Source organism: Diceros bicornis, chromosome 10 (genome assembly GCF_020826845.1).
Source record: "Diceros bicornis minor isolate mBicDic1 chromosome 10, mDicBic1.mat.cur, whole genome shotgun sequence".
In the NCBI taxonomy this organism is placed as follows: domain Eukaryota; kingdom Metazoa; phylum Chordata; class Mammalia; order Perissodactyla; family Rhinocerotidae; genus Diceros; species Diceros bicornis.
This window is the reverse complement of record NC_080749.1, coordinates 34,285,886-34,296,487: the sequence shown is the minus strand read 5'-3', so window position 1 is coordinate 34,296,487 and position 10,602 is coordinate 34,285,886.

Below are 10,602 nucleotides of genomic sequence, written 5' to 3'. Positions count from 1 at the left end.
TAACCCTTATTAAATAGTTCCTACTATGTATTAAATGCGGTTGTAGACTCTGTAACAGAAATAGGAGAAATGACAATATTTGTTTCAAATTCACAGAAGAAATGTAATAGATAAGGACTATATTCCACATTTTCTTTGTAAGAGACTACATCTAAGTTTTTACCCAAATTGCCTCTTCAAATCCATTCAGCATTTTTATTTTATAACTTCTTTTTGCTATGTGTTTAATATGTTTAAAAAAGCATTCCATGGGCGTCTGCTTCTGGAAAGATGGAGTAAGTATATCTTCCCTATTCCCCCACTAATTACAACTAAAAACTCCAGATATTTTATATGAAACAAGTGTAAGAGGACTCTTTAAAGGTGAAGAGAGGGCAGACTGGCTAGGGAACTTGGACCCTAAGGAATGATGTGGTCCCTGGGTTTTCTTTTTGATTCATGTATCCTAGAATTGAAACTGAAGAAGCCATCAACCTGGAAATGGCAATGGGCACAGACAGAAACAGCCCCAACAAAAGCCTCCTTTGTCTAGGCAAACACCAGAAAAAGTACAGCCTAATAAGACAGAAAACTTAGACAATACCCACTCTACTCCAGCCAAGCTCCACAGGATAAACTGTGGTCCTACTCCTACCCATGCCAGCATAGGAAGAGTAAGGAGGCTCGTCTCTCACTCACACCAAACTGTAAAGAGGTACCCCAACCTCCTGCCAAGGTGGTGTCAGAGAAGGCCAGGTGGAGAGTCAGGACCTTCATCACCACCTATTGGTAATAAGGCTATCATCTTCCCCTGTGGTGCCATTGAGGGCCATGTGGGGAGCAGTAATGAAGCACTTCTATCCCTTTCAGCCGGAGACATATCAGTAGAGACCTAGTGGGGAACCAGAACTCCCACCCCATGCAGCAGTAAAAAGGATCCCCCCCACCCGGGCTGTCACTGAAGCCAGAATGTGGAACCTAGACTTTATCTCCTCCCGCCTCCTGCCTCCCTTCCTTTCCCGTAGTGGAGTCACAGAGAGCTAGCTAAAATGGAGCATTTAAATAAGATTCATTCTCGTAACATAATACCCCACATATATAAGTTCCAATTAAAAATCACTCACCATATCAAGAACCAGGAGGATCTCAATATAAATGAAAAAAGACAATGGATGTCAGCACCAAGATGGCAGTGATGTTAGAATTTCTGATCGAGGTTTTAAAGTAGCCATCAGAAAAATGCTTCAATGAGCAGTTATGAACACACTTGAAACACATGAAAAAAGTAAAAAGAAACAGAAAATCAAAGAACGGAATGGAAATTTTAGAACTGAAAAATAGAATAACTGACATTAAAAAAAAAACTAAATGGATAGGCACAACAGCAGAATGGAGGAGACAGAGGAAGGAATCAGTGAAATGGAAGATGGAACGATAGAAATTACCAAATCTGAACAACATCGAGAAAATAGCCTGGAAAGAAAATGAACAGAGACTTAGGGAACTGTGGGACCATAATAAAATATCTAGCATTTGGTGTCATTGGAGTCTCAGAAGGAGAGAAGAAAGAGGGTGGACCTGAAAAAGTCCTGGAAGAAATAATGTCTGAAAATCTCCCAAATTTGGCATGAGACATAAACTACCAATTCAAGAAGCTTAACAAATTCTGAACAGGGTAAATCTAAAGAAATCCACACCAAGACACATCATAGTCAAATTTCTGAAAACTACAGACAAGAAGAAAAATATTGAAGGCAGCAAAAGAGAAATAACTCCTTACCTATGGGGGAAAAACAATTAGAATGATAGTGGATTTCTCATCAGAAACCATGGAGGTCAGAGGGCAGTGGCAGAACGTTTCTCAAATGCTAAGAGAAAATAATTCAGGTCAGAATCCTGTATCCAATAAAAATATCCCTCAGGAATAAAAGAGAAATCACAACATTCTCAGGTGAAGTAAAACTAAGAGAATTTTTGCCCTGACCTATCCTAAAAGAAAAATGAAAGTAATTCTCTAAATGGAAAAGAAACTATCAAAGAAGTAATCTTGGAACATCAGGAAGGAAAAAAGGACGATTAAAAGAGTAAAAATATGTGTAAATGCAATGCATTGTCCTTCTCTTCTTGAGTTTGTTAAACTATGTTTGATGGCTAATGTACGAACACTGTCTATGAGGTTCTAAATGAATGTAGAGGAAATATTTAATATTAATATATATTTGTAAATATATATATTAGTTCTCTGAGTCCTTAAGGCTTTTAGAAGTGCCCTATTCTTCCTTTATATAGATTGATGAGGGGCGTATCAGTATTCTTGAGAAACTCAGTTATGTCTCTCTCCACAGCTGTATTCTAGGGCTGACAATAGGAGATGCTGACATAGAACCAGTTTCTCTAAAAGCAATGAAATGATAGGAACAAAAATAATTGAGGCCAGTTGATGATGCTTAACTATCAGAAGAAAAGTGATCACAATTATCAAAATGAATGGTGAGGTCAGAATGGCAGTCTTGGGCCTGACCCACAATGTCTGGAGATGGTTAATAGAACATTGTGATCCAAGGGGCAAAATAGATGGGCCGCCAACAAGGGTATTGTTTAAACAATTTATAATTGTTTAATCAGAAAAAATCAAGGGTGAATAATCAGGAGGCTGAGGCCAGCCTCCCCAAGAAAAAGTTATAAATCCTTTGCCTAATTTCCAGGCCTGAGCCAATTATAATATCCGGACTCCACTGACTGAGGGAGAGGCTCAGTATAAATGAAGAAGGATGTCGAATACTAAGGCAAGTACAGATTGAAAGGGTTTCCCAGTTCTTGCAAAGGAACTCATAGCTACTTACTCCTATGACAATATACTGGGAAAAGGAAATACCCAGACATTGTGAGGACAGTTGAACACAATGTCCAGTTGGGTACTGATACTCAGGGACCCAAAGTGTTATCCTGGTCCTCTGTTAGAGTGGGATCCTGTGGCAGCCAGATAATAAGTGGAGTCCTGGCACCAAATTTACAAATATTAAATCTACTTGGTCTATAGACTTAACTAACAGATGTTTCTATTGTCCCAAAATGTGTAATTGGAAACAACATACTTGGAAATGACAAAACACTTATGTTGGCCTGTGGGTTTAAGAGCTATTGAAGTGGGGAAGACTAAGTGAAGCCCTGAAACTGCCCCCATCCCAACCAAGATATCAAATGTAAAATAATATTGTATCCCAGGACACGGCAAATATTAGTGTCAGTCATAAAGAGTTGAAGGATGTAGACATGATAGTCACTATCATGCTTTTCTATAATCCACCATACTGGTCTCTACAGAAACCAGTGGGATCCTGGAAGACGACTGTAGATAACCATAAAGTTAAACAAATAACAGCCCCAATTGGAGCTGATGCGCCAAATGTAGTACATTTGCTAGAACAGATTAAAATGGCCTTAGGGGCATTGTATGTGGCCATCAATTTAGTGAATACATTTTTTTCCATCCATATCACAGATAGGATCAGAAGCAATTTATATTCACTTATCTAGACATACCATTGCAGTGTCATATTGGTCTAAATGATTTTAATCAGCCCAGGTGAGCGCAAAGTGGCGGGCACCTGGAAGACTTAATAAGATCCATGATGCTCCAGAAGGTAGGAGGGAATCTCTACAAATATTCAGTGATGATTTTAAGAGTTCAGTGGTCTGAGCCATGCTAAAATATTCTCTCCAAAGTAAAGGAGAAAGTAATGCATCTCATAACACCCAATAAAAAGAGAAAACACAACACAGTGGCACAACACTATATCCACACTTGAGAAGACTGCCGTGACCCATTTACAGAGTGACATGGAATACTACCAAATTTCAGTGAGTAGTGGACCCAGAGACAGAAAGGGCTCTGCCTCTGTGATCTAAGCAGCCCTGTCACTTGTTCCCTATAACCTATCAGGTGGTTTGTGGGTATATATTGTGGGATATAAGGTGCTGTGTAGGGTTTATGGCAAGCAACCCTAAGGTTCTGGAGGAAGGCCATGCTATGTGCAGCCCAGAACTATACACCATTTTAAAATCAGTTCCTGGTGTGCTGTTAGGTCCTGGTAGCATCTGGTTATGGGGCATCAAGGCCTGGTGAGCTTTTTATCATGAGTTGGCTTCTGCCAGATTCACTAATTCATAAGAAGTAGGCCCGGCAGCACTTCACTTTGAGATAGAAATGGTACATCCAGGATTAGGCACGAGTAGGACCAAAGGCACAAGTAAGCTGTATGAGCAGGTGGCACAGAGCCCCAGGTCATCTACCACCATTGCCATGTCTTCTCATTCTCAGGTCACACTATGGCCTTGCAAGGAATTTCATATGAGTAGCTGATAGAGGAGGAAAATGGTCAAGTTTGGTTTAAAGATGGGTCAGCTCAGCGTGTGCAAGCTGAGAATAAACTGCACTTGAACCACAATCTCACTTAGGGATGGCTTTGAATGGTAGCAATAAGGGGAAATCCTCAAAATAAACAGTTTTTAGTGGTGGATCTTGTCACTCACTTTGTGTGAAAAAAGAAGTGGCTCAAGGTATGAAAATATATGGCTACTTGCTCTAGATCCTGGAAGGAGAATGATTAGAATTTCGGAGACAAGGAGGTCTGGTAGAATCATTTAGATGGACTTATGGGAGTGGACCCGAAGTGTGAATATCTGTGTGTCACATGTTAACACCTACCAAAGAGCATCCACCAAAAAAGGGGCACTGAACCACTGATTAGACAGAAAGACTCTCAAGTTTGATGTCAGCCAGCCTCTCTCCTCTGCCTCCCCAGTCCTGGCGCAATGAGCTCATGGGTAGAGTAGCCTTGGTAGCAGGAATGGAGGCTACACAGAAGGCCAAGAGCATGGGCTTACACTCACCAGGGCTCATATAACCTGCATAACCCAAAAGCTGCCAGCTTGATATAGGTGAAAATACCTTTTGAAGATGCACCTGAAGTGCCAACTTGAAGATGATACTTCGAATGTCATAGTGTCCTTCAGGACAGGACATACACCCTAAATCAGTGACCATTTCATAGTACTGGACCCCTAATAGGCAGAAAACATGAGTCTAGGAACCTAGGAGTAGAAGTATGAGTGGCTTTGCTTATCATCATTCTGAGTCTACAGTTCCTTGTTCCCAGTGGGGAAATGCATCCACCATAGCAGACTTCTACTACAAACAGAAAAATCACAATTGGTTGAATATTTCAATATTTTTAAATGACTGCTCAAGGCTATTGATTTTATCTACTCGTGTTTCTCCAGGTCCCAAAATGTGGAATAACAACCATAGTGAGAAAAATTTTGAAAAATCACTCACTTTAATACCCAACTTCTAGAAAAGATCCTAGCATATTATAGATTCTCAGTATTTGATGAATGATTGGATAAATGAACAAATCATTTGCAACAAATGTGCAGCAGCTGAAAAACACAGATATAGAATTGTGTAACAAAGTCTTTGAAGCCTTGAACTTCTACTGGAACTAAAAAATGTAGGTTGCTACTGTATGATGATGAAAAATACAGTTACTTCAGTGATAAAAGTCAGAAATTACAACTGAATTTTTGGGTAAAAATGCTTATTAAATAGTAAATGTCCTCATGTCATGTCATAAAAATATAAAGACATGAGGTAGATGTTAGAGGTGTAACTATAATAAATTGACACCTGGGGATATTGTAAGATGCAAGAGCAAAGACAAAAAGTAGGAACCTTCACAGTATAACATGTATATGACCATCAGTCAGACTTCAGTCAACACAGTGTTTTTGATTCAAAAATTGTAATGTATGTATTTCTTTTTTCATTTTACTTCAGCAAAGCTTACCTTTTATTTTCCTTGTAAAAATTATAAAGTTAAACTAGGTATTCACTATCAATATCAGGACCTTTAATTGAAATTTTAAATCTTGCATATTTCTGGTAGAAATCAGAATAAAATGGTAAAATTTTTATTTTTTTATTATATTTTTGCTGAGAAAGATTAGCCCTGAGCTAACATCCTTGGCCATCTTCCTCTATTTTGTATATGGGATGCCGCCACAGCATGGCTTGAAGAGTGGTGTGTAGATTAGTGCCCGGGATTGGAACACGTGAACTCCGGGCAGCCAATGCAGAGCGTGCAAACTTAATCACTATGCCACCAGGCCAGCCCCCCTAAAATTTTTATTTTTATCAGTTATTCACTACATGTGGAGACATCCCACCTCACTATGTCTCTCAATTAGTGTTTACTTATTTATTTAATAAACATTTAAGTATCACTTACTAGGTACCAGGCAATATTCTAAGCACATTACCAAAATTCATGTAATTCTCATAGCATTATGTGGACCATTTTCTCCACTTTACAGAGAGAAAACTGGAATACAGAGAGATTAAGTGCCCAAGGTCACAAGGTAGTAAGTGGGACTGGGATTTGGACCCAGACAGTCTCCTGAGCCCATGCTCTTTAAGACTACACTGTGTTTCCTCCCTAAGTGTCTGATTCCAAGGTAAACGTGAATGAATTATATAAATAATTCAATGGTTGATAAATTCATGCTGTTCTCCCTCCTAAGCATCCATTATTTTAACTAGTTCTGTCAATGTGCTTAATAGGAATTCCACCTCTAGCATATGGATGAGTATATATCTGCTGGTGGGAAGAGAGAAGAGGTTGGGGGGAGGGAAAAAAGGAGAAGAGAGTTAGGGAGTCCTCAGCACTGAGCACTTCTAGACCCATATGCACACCCCATTGCTGTTAGAAAATGGTGACAAACAGCACCATTCACTGAGCATATATACCTGGCACTGTGCTCACCCTTTACATTTATGGTCATTATCTCTTTATTCTCACAACAACTCTGCAAGGTAAGGGCTACTAATTCCCCCATTTTTTAAAGGAGATAAGCAAGGCTGTGAGAGCGTACGCAGCTCCCCGAAGTGACCCAGGTGTGTCTGACTCCAAAGCTGCCGTGTCCTCCCATGGTGGATGCCACCTACATCACTGAGGGAATTGATCTGTTTTGTCACTGTGTCTCAGTGGCTCAGTGGCTCAGCCCAACTTTTATCAGAGTCGTGCTTTGGTTTTGGTTTCCCTTTTGCTGTGTGGCTTTGGCACATTTCCTAAACATGCCCTATTTATTCCAACCATATGGCAGTTTCCATTTGATGCCACACAGTTGGCAATCCTAGATGATAGCTCATGTTTGCTTTTTTGCTTTACTCTAGTAGGTCAGGGTTCTGATCTCCAGTTCCCCGGGTGGGGGAATAATCAAGGAGCCTTGGGAGAAACAGATTCTTACCATTGGCCTCTGTGGCCTTGGCCACTTCCTGTATGATGAGGACGAGAAGGCTGGATTTGATAATGAAGAGTCTTCTTTGTGTTCTCTCATTATTTATGCCACATCTGCCTCTCAGCATTTGTGTCAATGAGTCACTATAATTACAGCTGTTGGATAATTTCCTCCATTTTACAACACATACCCGACTGTGTGAGTGCTACATCAGAGAAAAACATTTATGTCCTTGCAGCACCACCAGGCAGCAAGTTCCACTGTGTCTTTCGACATGGTTACTAGCCAAGTCAAATGAGAGGGCTTCTGTTCCCACTCACCCTAATGAAAGTGAGACCTGAGGAGCTCACTGACTGTGAAGCCACCAAGGATTGGAATTCTTTTCTCTATATAAAAGCCAGAATTTTGACTCAGAATCTTGCTTCAAGATGATTTACAGAATAATCAACTAAGCTGTCCTGGAAGACAGGGGTGGGAACGGACTGGGGAAAATCACACTGTGCTCTCTCTCATCTCTAGTCCCCCCATCCAAATAAAGAAATAACTCCCTACCATCCAGCAAAATATTATAAGGCAAATATTTGGTTGAATTAAATAGGAAAAGAATTCCTGAAAGAGTAAAAATTAAACAAAAGGATACCCTAAAAGTGAGAAAGGTCTATGTACACTTTCAGTTCTTCTATTTTCTTGTTTCTCCATCGTAGCATTACTGCCTCGTCACCAAGACAAGTGGAAAAAGGGGTCCTGGAGCAAAAGCTCCATTTTGCCATAACACAGCACCCATCTTGTGATTCTACTACATAATAGAAGGAAAAAAAGACCTGTGTATTACAGTTTTCTTTTCTGATTGATGCTGTAGGTGTTCAGTGACCAAAGTGCCATTTATAACTTCTATTTGTGACTCATTAGGTGAAGTGGGATTTAACTGTGTTTTATGTTTTTTCAAGGAAAGTACAAATTCCCATTTGTACCCTTAGCACTGTACTAAACCAAAGATTGCAAAAAACAGAGACCCAAAGAAATGGGAAAGGAGGTAAATGTTAGACATTTTCTAAGATATCCAGAGAGAACACTCTCTTTGTTGCTACCGTGTGAGCAACGTTTGCCTCCCTACCCGAAGCTGGGAAGGCTGCCTGTTCATGTGATTTGAGATCTCATAGAAACTAACTGACCATAAAGGTCCATCCTTCGGTTCCACTCTGTCTTGGATCCACAAGGTTAAGGCATTGCTTCTAGAATGCCATCACGCAAAGTCAACCTGGAAGGACTCACAGACTCATCCCTCCACTTCCATAATATGGATAATATCTGTGATTTTCCAACTTTTCTTTTTTCCAAACCAGAATACTTTTTCAAAAGAAAGCTTAGGGTAGAACCCTAGTATTACAAAATAAAGAGGAATGGAGATGCTCTATTTGAAAAGGAAAGATAGGACTGGAGTATTCCCAGTTACCTGAAGAAATACGTCCCAGCAGTGAACCTGAGACCCAACCAAGAGACTTTACAGCTCTATGGAACACCCTTCGAAAAGCTCTCAATTAATGCTCAGATTTAAAAAGGAGCCCTGTGAGGATGCAAAGTAACTGGTTATCTTGTGGTGGAGTGAAAATCAGGTATAAAGGAAGGAAAGATGAGCAGTGGAGGGTGACGCCAATGGGGGCAGTTCTCAGTGGGAGCCACAGTGTGGCAATTGGAGTTGGCATTCAACCATCAACGCAAGTGTTAACAGTGGAATCTCACTTGATCATCTTCTCAGGGTTCTGTGTGGTCTTTTTTTATATGCTCTGCTTGGAGAAATTGAGAAAGCAGCAAAAATAGCCTGCACACCATGGAGTGTATTATAGAGCAGTTTGAATGTGAGCTTATCTCATGTCAGGATATGCCTCACTCACAGAGAAGCTGAAAATCAGGAGGGGTCTAAGACTTTAGGTTGTACCTAGACAACTTTAAGATTAAGCTAAGAGGGGCCGGCCCCGTGGCTTAGTGGTTAAGTGCGCGTGCTCTGCTACTGGCGGCCTGGGTTCGGATGCCGGGCGCACACCGCCGCGCTGCTTGTCCGGCCATGCTGAGGCGGTGTCCCACATACACCAACTAGAAGGATGTGCAGCTATGACATACAACTATCTACTGGGGCTTTGGGGAGAAAAAGAGGAAAAACAAAAAAGAAGAAAGGTTGGCAATAGATGTCAGCTCAGGGCCAGTCTTCCTCAGCAAAAAGAAAAAAAACATTGAGCTAAGAATAAAACCTCAGGAAGAGTTTTGAGAACCCTGAGCAACTCACAGCAGAGGCCTGAAGTTTAAAGACCAAAATCTTTATTTGTTAAGTAAAAGATATCAGCAAACATTTAAATTACTAGTAAATGATAAAAGTGAACAAATAATTTTTTTATTTTTTTTCAAAATTGGTTTGGCTTTTGTTGCTGGGAGTTGATAAAAGCTTCCTTGTGATCATCCTGTTTTTGGCAAGAATTATATTTCATGGTTAAAAAACAAAAACTGTTTTAACTGGGGCAGTGTTGACAAGAATTGCTCCAAGCAATTTTGTATAATAGAATTTCACAGTAAAAAATTAACTACAAACCACTGACCTGGCCCATTGTCTTTCTCAATACCACAGTTTTGCTGCTGAAAAAGAGGGTTTGCTATTTAAGAATGCGAAAGTGTGATTCAAGAATCAAGCCTTTTCATCTCTCATGGGATATTGTCCTTTATCAGAGCATTCTTGGTGGATAAATATGTAAATTATTATGCAAAGGAGGATGGAGTAATTCAAATTGACAGTTGGTCTATTTTTTTTTTTTTAATTAAAATGAAGCCTTGAAAATGTGTCTGCTGACAACAAAGAAATTTCTTGTTAAGATCAACATTATTTGGTATCATTTTCATATATTTTTCAAGCAGATGAATTCTGCTTGCTTTACTTTCTATTTTGAAAGTTTTTTCCCACTAGTCTATTTGATAAAGATAGTTTCAATGGGAAAATTTAAATTTTAGCAGTATATATATATATTATATATATATTTATCACTATGTATGTATGTCATATATATATGTATATAAGGGAAAATACGGATTACTTCCTTTGCTATTTGCCTAACAATGGTGAAGTTCCTGTATTGGACCTTTAACAAAGAACATCTACAGCTAGCAATTATTTACAAAAGAATTACTTGCTGTATTTGAAAGAGCACACCACTACAATTTGCTCTTGAGCTGCCACCAAGTCGGCCAGTTTTCATACCTGTGTTCATCAACTCTGCCTTTCCTACTGTGACAACAGATGAGATGACCCTGTTCTTACCTACAGCAAACCCTCCACTTAGG